The sequence below is a fragment of the Eucyclogobius newberryi genome, unplaced genomic scaffold (genome assembly GCF_026437365.1).
Source record: "Eucyclogobius newberryi isolate DKJ021-1_F unplaced genomic scaffold, fEucNew1.0.hap1 SCAF_1, whole genome shotgun sequence".
NCBI lineage: Eukaryota > Metazoa > Chordata > Actinopteri > Gobiiformes > Gobiidae > Eucyclogobius > Eucyclogobius newberryi.
In genome coordinates, this window is record NW_027315723.1 from 48,298,282 (window position 1) to 48,310,228 (window position 11,947).

The 11,947-nt window shown below is 44.7% G+C and overlaps 1 pseudogene; it reads left to right on the top strand.

Annotated features, from left to right (window-relative positions):
- Window positions 1-9,051: 9,051 nt before the first annotated feature.
- LOC140365453 (tubulin alpha-1C chain pseudogene) lies at window positions 9,052-10,427 on the top strand (annotated as a pseudogene).
- The last annotated feature ends 1,520 nt before the right edge of the window (window positions 10,428-11,947 follow it).

The following is an 11,947-nucleotide window of genomic DNA, read 5'->3' on the forward strand; positions in this document are numbered from 1 at the left end:
AAAGTAAAGTGCATAAGGTGCTTCAAATGGAACAACAATCATTAAGTTGGACCTTAAAGTGCTTCCAGATACATTTACAAACAATCAAATAAATTATCAATAAATAGTGTTCATATTTAAGTAACAATGAGTGTAATTTCATTTCGTTTGACAATATAATATTTGAGGAAATGGGCAATAAAGAAGATGCTAACTAGCCCATTCAAACCAATGGGCGCGGCTAAGCTAAGCAGCACACTCACCAGTTTCGACGTTAATATAAGATCTAAATAAGATGATCTGGGTCCAGTAGTCGACTCCTAAGATGCGGGACAGTAAATGCATTAAGTAGATTAAACCAACACAATGAAATTCGGAAGATCCGTGGCCATTTATCCTACCTGTAGCGCAACCCGAATTCCCCGAACGGCATTTCCCGAGCCGCAACTCAATTCCTGTTTATATGCCGACGATTGGCGGCGCAGCGCCACGTGACCGGCTGACGCACGGCGCAACAGAGTGATGACGTAATGAGCCGAAAGAGAGAGTGCGAGGAGCGCGCAAACGGGAGATCCGCGTTTCTCACCTGGGTTACACCCTCCCCCTTTTAGATCATGCAACTCCCGATGCATAACTAAATGTCCTGAATTTGCGACTGTGAAAATTCGGTTGTTACAGGGGTTGTAAGTACTTCACTATAAGCGTCAATTAACCCGTGGAAAAGTGTTTGCACAACTGATATAAGTGGATTACCTAAGGTTGCGTACTGTAAGCGCGAAGGTGGTTTACGCTGTCGGGTAGGGCGCTGGACCGATGGTTCAGACTCATCTACCAATGAATTTGCAGATTCCACAACTGGTTCAAGTTGGCCGAGTAAAGAATCATTAGGGTGAGGTGATATCCCTGCTTGGCCAAGGGGCTCCAGCTCTTCAGGTAAATGTTCATGCATAGAGTCTTCCGTCACAGGTAGAGACACTTCAAGAGCTTCTTCCGGCAAGCAGGTTTCTGAGGTTTCGGCGGGTTCAGAACTGACTATAGTCAACGGTACATTATTGGCAGCATTGGGTAAAGGCTGGTTAAAACTGGCTTGTTCTGGTTCCGTACGGCTGATTTGGAAGGTTGCTGGCTCCACGTAAAATGGACGCACCTCCCGCTCATCCTCCTCCTCATCCAAGCAATCATCAATAGACTCATCCCACGCCGGTTTCTGGCTTCGGGTCAAAGGCCGTCGTGATGGTTCGAGCAATGGATCTGAATTGTCAGCAGCCGGAAGGAAAGGACATGGAAGAAGCAGATCTCTGTGAAGTGTACGAGTTGGTCTGTCAGGTTTATTCTCTGGACGCAGGGTGTACACTGGTAAATCACCAGCACGTCCCAGCACTACGTATACATCCTTCTCCCACTTGTCCTCAAGTTTATGCTTCCCCCGCAGTCTCACATTTCGAACCAGCACTCGGTCCCCTTCCTCTAAACTGGACGGAGTGACTCGCTGGTCGAAACGGCTTTTGTTTCTTTCTCCAGATTTGGCTGCGTTCTTTGATGCTATTTGGAAGCTCTCCTCCATACGAGATCTCAATGCTGCAACATATTGGGAATGCGTTCTGGAATCATTCTCCCGCAACGGCAATCCGAACGCCAAATCTACTGGAAGCCGTGGTGCTCGACCGAACATCAACTCATAAGGTGCAAACCCTGTAACATCATTTCTCGTGCAATTGTATGCATGCACCAAGGGCTTTACATAGTCCTTCCATTTAGTTTTTTGCATTGGTTGCAATGTTCCAAGCATGCTGAGTAACGTGCGATTAAACCGTTCCACAGGGTTTCCCCGAGGATGATATGGAGTTGTTCGTGTTTTTATGATACCAGCGAGTTGGCAAAGTTCTTTTAAGAGTTTTGATTCGAAGTCAGGTCCTTGATCAGTATGAAGACGTTCTGGAATCCCGTAGACAATAATGATGTTTTCCCATAAAACTCTCGCCACTGTTCTTGCTTTTTGATTGGCGGTTGGTACTGCTACTGCAAATTTTGTAAAATGATCGGTGAAAACCAGAATATCCTTAGTGTTACTTTGGTCTGGTTCCAGCGATAAGTAATCCATGCAAAGTAGCTCCAAAGGACGGGTAGTTTTGACGTTAACCATGAGTGCAGAACGTTCCGGAAGTGCCTTGCGCCTCACACACCGGGAACAGGTTTTGATTTTCATTTCCACGTCAGCAGACATACGCGGCCAGAAGAACCTTGAGCGAACCAAATCCAAAGTCCTCTCAATTCCCAAGTGGCCCATATCATCATGGAGGCTTGACAAGACAGTAGCCCTTAAGTCCTCAGGTAAAACCAACTGATAGGAAAGCTGTTCTGAATCCTTCCTTCTCCGATAAAAAAATTCTTCTTGTAATTCCAACCGATTTAGTTCTCTCAAGAGTGCAAGATCTGGAAGTTCATGCCGTGCTGTCGGAGGGACAGTTTCGCCAGTTTCCAATTGATGAATAACTTCCTTTATGATTGGGTCAGCTCTTTGTTTCTCTTTGAGGTCCTGTCGAGAGAGAGGGGAAAGTACGGGCAGTCCATGTTTATTTTCGTCTGCATAGCAGTCGGGAATAGCACTCGATGACACACCCAAGGATTCCACTACAGCAACCACAGTATACGGTGGAATGATCGGGAGGCTTCTCACAAGGCAACTGTGACATATGGCGGAGACGATGGTGGAATCAATCTCTACATCAGATGAAGACCAGGAATGCTCTTGTGTGAAACGATGGATAAGGTCCATGTCCTCCTGCTCCTGATTGTCAGTAGAATGATCATGCAAACGGCGAGATAAACCATCGGCGTCTTGGTTCTTCTTGCCGGCTCTATATTGAAGTTTAAATGTGTATATTGAAAGGGCAGCAAGCCACCTGTGACTGGCAGCGTCCAACTTTGCTGATGTTAAGAGGTAAGTTAACGGGTTGTTATCAGTCACAACGACGAAGCTGGCCCCATACAGGTAATCTTGGAATTTTTCGGTGACACTCCACTTGAGGGCAAGGAATTCCAGTTTGTGTGCCGGGTACCTCGACTCGCTAGCTGCCAACCCTCGGCTAGCATAAGCAATAACCCTCAGTTCTCCCTGCTGCTCCTGATACAACGCAGCCCCAAGGCCAGTAGCACTGGCATCGGTGTGGAGAATATATGGCAGCTCTGGATCCGCAAAGCCAAGGATTGGGGGACTTGTTAATTTTCCAATTAATGACTCGAAGGCCAGCTGGCATGCGGAGGACCACCGCTCACCAAAAGGCTTCCTTAAGTCTAGAGAGTTCGAAGTGTTCTTTGGTTGACTCTTGGACGGAGGAGTTAAACCTCGTGTGAGATTATTCAGTGGTTTAGCAATGCCGGCATATCCTTTGATGAATCTCCTGTAATATCCGGCAAATCCCAGAAATGACTTGAGTTCCTTCAGTGTTGTAGGAACTGGCCATGACTTCAAGGCTGAAATTTTATCTGGATCCGTTTCAACTCCTCTCTCCGAAACAACGTGTCCCAGGTAACGCACGGACGTCTGGAAAAATTTGCATTTTTCAGGAGAAAGTTTTAGTCCATACTCCTTCAACCGTTGTAGTACCCGCAGCAACCGTTCTTCATGCTCTTCCAAGGAGTGGGAAAAAACAATAATGTCATCAAGGAAGACTAAAGCTTCCTTTAAATGGAGATCTCCCATGCACCGCTCCATTAATCGCTGGAAGGTGCTGGGCGCATTTGTCACACCTTGGGGCATCCTGTTAAACTCCCAAAATCCAGTCGGAGTAACAAAAGCAGTTTTGGCTTTGTCAGACTCCTCCATCTCGATTTGATAATATCCCGATTTTAAATCCAAGACACTGAACCATTTTGAACCAGTCAAGGCAGAAAATGACTCCTCCAAATTGGGTAAAGCATAAGCGTCTTTGACTATTTGCAGGTTCAGCTTCCGGTAATCAATGCATAGTCAAATAGTGCCGTTTTTCTTTCGGACAACAACAATTGGTGAAGCAAATGGAGACTCCGATTCACGTATGACACCAGCCTCCAGAAGCTCCCTTAAATGTTGCCTCACAGCCTCAATGTCCTGGGGGTGAATAGGTCTGGGTCTATGCTTGAATGGAGTTTCGTTGCTTAGGTTGATTCGATGTTTTATTTTGTCTGTATGGCCGAAATCCAAATCGTGATGTGAAAAGACATCTGAAATTTCATGCAATTTGTTAATCATTTTTTCCTTCCAGTCCGGAGGAATAGGAGATTCTCCAAAATCCAAGTTGAGAAAATGAGTGTGAATGTCAGGTGTCAAATGATTAGTTGCCACGCTATGCGATAAGATTTGAGGAGACAAAGACAGCATAGCAATGGTACTGTAGGGCTGAATATGTATATTGTGTTCAGTCTCATTTGTTAAGATAACTGGAATCTTTGAGTTCGATTGGCTTGGGAGCTTTATGAGAGAGTTCTGTACACACAGCCCACCTGGCAAGGGTGAGACTGGATGCTCTACAAGCGCCCACTGACTGGAAGTTGGTTCACTGCTTGTATGGATTGACCCATCAACAACCATGGTCTGCCCGGCTAAAACCAGAAAAGGGGTCTTGCTGGCTAAACGCACCACTCCATCACTACCTCTCTCCTGGTGCTGATGCCGGATCTGCAGTAACTTCAGGACTGCGCAATATCCTGGTGCAGATGGATGGAAACTAGGCATCTGGCTTTGCAAATAGTGATTGTACATTGATTCGAGGGTGTTCATGCCAATTAGCACCAGTGAGGAGGAATCTTGGTGAACATCAGGAACCACAAGTGCTAGGGTGACTACATCAATATCAACTCCCAGGAACTCACTTGGAAAAGTCAGTGTTACTTCAATGTACCCAAGATAGGGAACTGTTTGGCCAGCAGCTCCTTCCACATGCAACAAATCATGGAGAGGCTTCACAGGTTGCTCGGCAAAATGAGAATTATAAACGGATACAGGGATTGTTGTGACTTGGGAACCTGTATCCAAAAGACAGTAAAGTTCATGACCAGACACTCACACTGGTAGTGCATTTGGATCCAACTAAACCCCGAGGTAAGCGTGATGGCGCAGCCTGAGCTGGTTGATTTAGCCGGTTGCAGGTTACTCTGTTCTTTCTTGTGGGACATTGTTGGTCCGCAGTAGTTCCAGTTCGCCCCGTAACTGAAACTGGTTCTAGTTTAAAGTCTGTTGATATGGCGGATTGAATCTCTGCCATCTTTGTTGTTTCTCAGTAAATTGTCTTTTCTTCGCTGCAACAAGGCTGGAGTTTGGGGGATTGACACATTGAGGTTTGATATGACCATCTTCACCACACCGATAGCAATAGCCAGGCTTGGGTGCAGAAGACGGGTTCTTTGATGGCTTGCCCGCCCTCTGACCCTCACCTGTCTGACTGCGAGGTGTAGCCTTTGGAACATACTGGTTCAGATTGGACTGGACTGCGGTGAGGGCGGCCAGCTGCCTCTGAATGTCCGCAAGCTGCTGGGCAAGTTTTTGTGTTACAGTAGTGAGTGTAGCAATTTCTCCTTTCTCCCCAGCATCAGTGAAGGCATACTGGGCTTGATGGATGGCTCGGGGTCTCCCAGCGCCCAGATGTTGCTTCATGCGGCACGTTTTGGCAGCCTCACGATCTTCCTCCGTCCGGAGCAACAATAATAATTCTGCAAAAGATGGGGGATTAAATTTGCGTTGTTTTAGTTGAAGGTCTGAAATGAGCGAATTGTCCCAACAACCCCGGCAGAATTGAGTCAGCAAATGTCTATCATTGTCCTTGCCTGACACTCCTCCACGTTTAAAAGTCAGATTTAAAGCTATTTGGAGACGCTGCAAATAGGTGGACGCCTTCTCCCCAGCATCCTGGAACGTGTCCATAAACTTGGCGTACAGTTCATCGCCATCTTGAACTGTACCGTAGGCTGAATCTAGTGTCTGCAAATAAATGTCTGGAAGTGTGTCGGGTTTCAGATGTTTGACCATGTCAGCAGCAGGTGGTAACAGGCTGTCAAAGATCCTGCGTGATCGTTGAAGATCTGACACAGCGGGGTCCTTCATCAGTAGCTCGACTCCAGAACGCCAAGTGTCATAGTCAGATTCAACTTGAGGTCTGGGTGTTCTTCCTGAGAAAGATCTGAGACGTTGGGAACTGAAGCTCATACTATTATCGTCATTCTTAACGATATGTTCGAAAACATAACGCTGAACTTCTGGAGGATTCAGACTGGCGTGTGACAAATCTGGCAGAGAGAATCGTGCCGAGTGTCGGCTGGTATGTGACGGCTCCAACTTTGGCACTGCATCCGGATGTTGGGCTGCAGGACCAGGTTCCAGCTGATGAACTGAAGGGACGGGAACTGGTGGCACTGGGTGATCCTTAACTGCAGGCTGAAGCCCTGTGACGGTTTGGCCAAGCAGAGACATCACCCCGTTCAAAACGATAGTAAAATCCTGACCAGTTACTTTAGCCACTTTTTGCAACTCTGACAAATAACTTTCGGTTTTTACTCTCCCAACCTCTTCTGCGCACACGGTAGCCAAATCTAAAATCTCAAACGTTACTTTATCAAGCTCACATACATAAGTATACGGTAACATACTACGCAAATCAATCAAACTCTCTCCCGAGGTATACTCGACAACGATGGAATCATGAAAAATAGAATCCAATTCAACAATAATCTCTGTTTTAGAAACTGAACCGTAACGTTTTAAGAAATCTACAACTTCGTCATCCGTTTCATTATGTGTAGCGTACTGAACCAAAACCAAATTTGGGATCTTTATGCCTTTTTTCTCAAATATGTCCATTGTCAGTTAATCAATACAAATACACCAGAATTATGTCTCTCTGTACTCTGCTCCTGGCTAGCTCACCAAGAATATGTAGCATGTGTGTCACAAGTTTACAAGTGGATAAATACAAGTAACAATGTGTTGTTATTGGGCTAGATCAGAAGTGCTAGATGCGGCTCTCGGAACAGAGTGAGTAGGAGACAATAATTACGTGTGCAGGTACCATATATTGAATTGACATATAAACATAATAATATACAAGAATGGCCATTCATTACTATTTACAAGATAGGGATAGAAGAAGATATGTACATCGTAAAGTTCAATCTCAAAAAATCATCCACGTAGGACAGTTCACAAAGTGTCCTCAGCGTGTGTCACGCTGAATTGTAAAGTGCAGTGTGGTTTCAAATTGTTCATTAAGCAACAGTACAATGTTCTTTGGAAAGTTCTAAAAGGGTGGCTACAGGAGCCTCCTACCGGTCCGACCAGTGCAGGTGGAGTCCTTGTGGAGTCCGGGCTTGTGAAGCTTTAGGCAGTCTGGATCAGTTTGGATCAGTCTGGATCAGTCTGGATCAGTTTGACTCTTTCCTAGCTCGCCATCCAATCTGGCCTGTGCAATAACAGGACCAAATAAATAATCATGTGCACATCATAAATCAATAAACTAGTTTCAATCATCAATATCGGTGTTAAATATTGTAAATCATCAAAGTGAACCATTTACAATATAATAAACAACATTAGATTAGTAAAATAGCTCATCAAGTTCAGTCATGTACTTAAACAGTGTATTGAATAAATATCAATCAAAAGTAAAGTGCATAAGGTGCTTCAAATGGAACAACAATCATTAAGTTGGACCTTAAAGTGCTTCCAGATACATTTACAAACAATCAAATAAATTATCAATAAATAGTGTTCATATTTAAGTAACAATGAGTGTAATTTCATTTCGTTTGACAATATAATATTTGAGGAAATGGGCAATAAAGATGATGCTAACTAGCCCATTCAAACCAATGGGCGCGGCTAAGCTAAGCAGCACACTCACCAGTTTCGACGTTAATATAAGATCTAAATAAGATGATCTGGGTCCAGTAGTCGACTCCTAAGATGCGGGACAGTAAATGCATTAAGTAGATTAAACCAACACAATGAAATTCGGAAGATCCGTGGCCATTTATCCTACCTGTAGCGCAACCCGAATTCCCCGAACGGCATTTCCCGAGCCGCAACTCAATTCCTGTTTATATGCCGACGATTGGCGGCGCAGCGCCACATGACCGGCTGACGCACGGCGCAACAGCGTGATGACGTAATGAGCCGAAAGAGAGAGTGCGAGGAGCGCGCAAACGGGAGATCCGCGTTTCTCACCTGGGTTACACAACACTTTAGGACAAAAACTGGTTCATCCTAAGGACAAGATGCCGACCCAAAAACAAAGCAATGTAGTTCATTCTATCCAATGCAGTGAAGAAAAGTGTGAAGAACGTTACATAGGGGAGACGAAACAGTCACTGCACAAGAGGCTTTATCAGCACAGAAGAAATGCAAGTTCAGGACCACAGAGCGCCGTGCATCTTCATCTTGAGGCCTCTAATCACTCTTATGAAGACAGTGAGGTGAAGATTCTAAGCAGGGAGAAAAGATGGTTTGAAAAAGGAGTTAAAGAGGCTTTTTTTGTTAAAAAAAAAAAAGATATTCTTCAAACAGGAATGGAGGATTAAGATTCAATCTTCCTGTGGTTTATAATGGAATTCTGAATCCCTGGAGAGGTAGACGTACAGGGCATTCGGATGCTAATCAGGTCCTCAGGGTGAGTGACCCAGGGACACAAAAACAAAGGCAAACTAATAGCCCATTAAAAGAGGGCCCGTCCGGTGGGCAGAGCTTACCACAGAATAGAATAAATATATATATATAAGTTCCCGGCCTAAATTTGCAAATTGACAATGACTCTTGGATGAGAGTCGAAGCGTTTTGTTTTTTTCAGATGATTACAACTGAACCTTTTTCTACTATAAGTTACAGTATCACTGAGATTTTTGTTTTGCTCTTTACAATCTGATATTTTATAAAGTGTAAAATTTAATTTGATGTCAAATGTATTTTCTCACAAATGGTATCTGCCTCTAAGTCATTGTATTATCATTACCAAAAGTGTAAATAAAGTGTGTTTAATGAATTCATTCTGTTGTAGATGTGGATTTAAAATATGACGAAATTGTTTTCCTACAACCAAACAGTGAATCATGCGTGAGTGCATCTTGGTGCATGTGGGGCAAGCCGGTGTGCAGATTGGTAATGCATGCTGGGAGCTCTACTGTTTGGAACATGGCATTCAACATGACGGACACATGTACAGTGACAAGACTGTGTACGGAAGAGATATCTCTTTTGACACCTTTTCCAGTGAAAGGGGGGCAGGAAAACACATGCCCAGAGCCGTGTTTGTTGACCTAGAGCCAACTGTAATAGATGAGGTTCGTACTGGGGTGAACCGTCAGCTATTTCACCCTGAACAACTCATCACTGGCAAAGAAGATGCTGCCAACAACTATGCTTGTGGGCATTAAACAATTGGCAAAGAAATCATTGACCTCGTACTGGATAAGGTTAGAAAGCTGGCTGACCAGTGCACAGGTCTGCAGGGCTTCCTAGTGTTTCACAGCTTTGGCGATGGAACTGGCTCTGGCTTCACCTCTTTGCTGATGGAGCGTCTCTCTGTCGACTATGGCAAGAAGTCCAAGCTGGAGTTCTCAATCTACCCTGTTCCTCAGGTGTCCACTGCTGTGGTGGAGCCCTACAATGCCATCTTGTCCACACCACCCTGGAGCACTCCGACTGCGTCTTCATGGTTGATAATGAAGCCGTGTATGACATCTGCCATAGAAACCTTGATATTGTGCGCCCAACCTACACCAATTTGAAGAGGATCATGAATCGGATTGTGTCCACCATAACAGCTTCTCTTCGCTTTGATGGTGCTCTCAATGTGGATCTTTCAGAGTTTCAGACCAACCTAGTGCCCTATCCTCGTATCCACTTCCCTATGGTCAACTATGCCCCAGTCATCTCTGCAGAGAAGGCTTTTCATGAGCAAATGACAGTTACTGACATTACCAGTGCCTGCTTTGCGCCCGTCAACCAGATGGTCAAATATGACCCTCGTCATGGCAAGTATATGGCCTGCTGCCTGCTTTACCGAGGTCATGTGGTTCCCAAAGATGTCAACTCTGCCATTGCCGCCATTAAGACTCAGCGCACCATCCAGTTTGTCGACTGGTGTCCCACAGGTTTCAAGGTGGGCATCAACTTTCAGCCCCCCACAGTGGTTCCTGGAGGAGACCTGGCAAAAGTGCAGAGGGCCCTGTGTATGATGAGCAACACCACGGCTGTTGCAGAGGCTTAGGCCAGACTGGACCACAAGTTTGACCTCATGTACACTAAGCGCGCCTTTGTGCACTGGTATGTGGGAGAGGGGATGGAGGAGGGAGGGTTCTCCGAAGCCAGAGAGGACATGGCTGCCTTAGAGAAAGATTATGAGGAAGTGGGAGCTGACTCTGTGGATGGAGGAGATGAGGGAGAGGAATATTAACTCAATTCTCAATCTGCGGGTTTAGTTTCTAAACTCTAAATAGACCCTGCCCACAGGGCGTAACCTCTTGATAATGGCTGGTTACCGTTTCACTTGAAACTACCTTTCTTTGTATACTAACAGCCCTTCAATAATTAGCTATCAAAATCCTATTGTAAGATGACTCGCTCCCTCATCATTGAGTACACGATTAGCATCAGAATGTCCAGGACTTCTGCCATCCCATGACTTCAAAATAATATTGTATATGACTGGTAAGTTGAACCTTAAACCTGGCACGTGCCTTGGCACGCCAATTCAGGACTACAGAGCACCATGCATCTTCATCTTCAAGCAAAAAAACACTCCTTTGAGGATAGTGAGGTGAAGATTCTAAGCAGGGAGAATAAATTGTTTGAAAGAGGAGTTAAGGAGGCCACAACTGAATATTTTTCTACAGTTTTACAAGTTTCTGGTTCTACATAGATTTTAATGGATTGAATGTGTTACAGTGAGGAAAGTAAGTATTTTAACACCCTGCGATTTTGCAAGTTCTCCCATTTAGAAATGGAGGGGTCTGAAATTGTCTTCATGGGTGCATTTGTACTGTGAGTCAGAATCTTTTTTAAATATTTTATTTTTATGTTATTGTTGCAAATAAGATTTTTTTTACTGTTCTTCTTGACCAGGTTTGCACACACTCCAGCAGAGATTTTGTCCGACTCCTCCACCCAGTTATCTCTAGCTCTGTCAGAGTTTCAGCTCCCTCCAAAGATTTTGTATTGGCTTTAGGTCTGGAGACGGGTTAGGCCACTCCAGAACTTTGGTATGCTTCTTACGGAGCACTCCTTGGTTATCTTGTCTGTGCTTCAGGTCATTGTCGTGTTGGAAGAGCCAGCCACGACCCATCTTCAATGCTCTGACTGAGGGAAGAGCAGTCTTTCTGTCCCCTGCGCAGAAAAGCACCCCCAAAGCATGATATTTCCACCCCATGCTTCACAGTAGGGATGGTGTTCTTGGGATGGTACTCATCCATCTTCTTCGTACAAGCACGGCGAGTGGAATTTATAACAAAAAGTTTCTCATCTGACCACATTCATTTCTTGCTTGACTCCTCTGGATCATTCAAGTGGTCATTGGCAAACTTCAGATGGTCCATGGTATGTGCTGACTTAAATGGGGAACCTTCCATGCTATGTGTAAATTTAATCCATGACAACGTAGTGTATCACCGATAGTTAGAAATTGTGCTCCCAGCTCTCTTCAGGTTTCTCTCTCTCTTTCCTTTTTTTTACGGTAAAGCGTAAAACACATTGTACTGATGTTCAACTACATTAAATGTAACACAACAACAGGTCAGGTCATTGACCAGCTCCTCCCGTGCAGATCTGGGCTGATTGATACCCCACGAGGTGAGATCTTGTAAGGAGCCCCAATCTGAGGGAGATTGACAGTCATTTTTATCCCCTTCTATTATCTAACAATTGCTCCAACATTTAATCTTTTTGCAGCAAGCTGCTTTCCAATTGCCCCATAGCCCTTTCTAGTCTTGTGGAGGTCTACAATTTTGT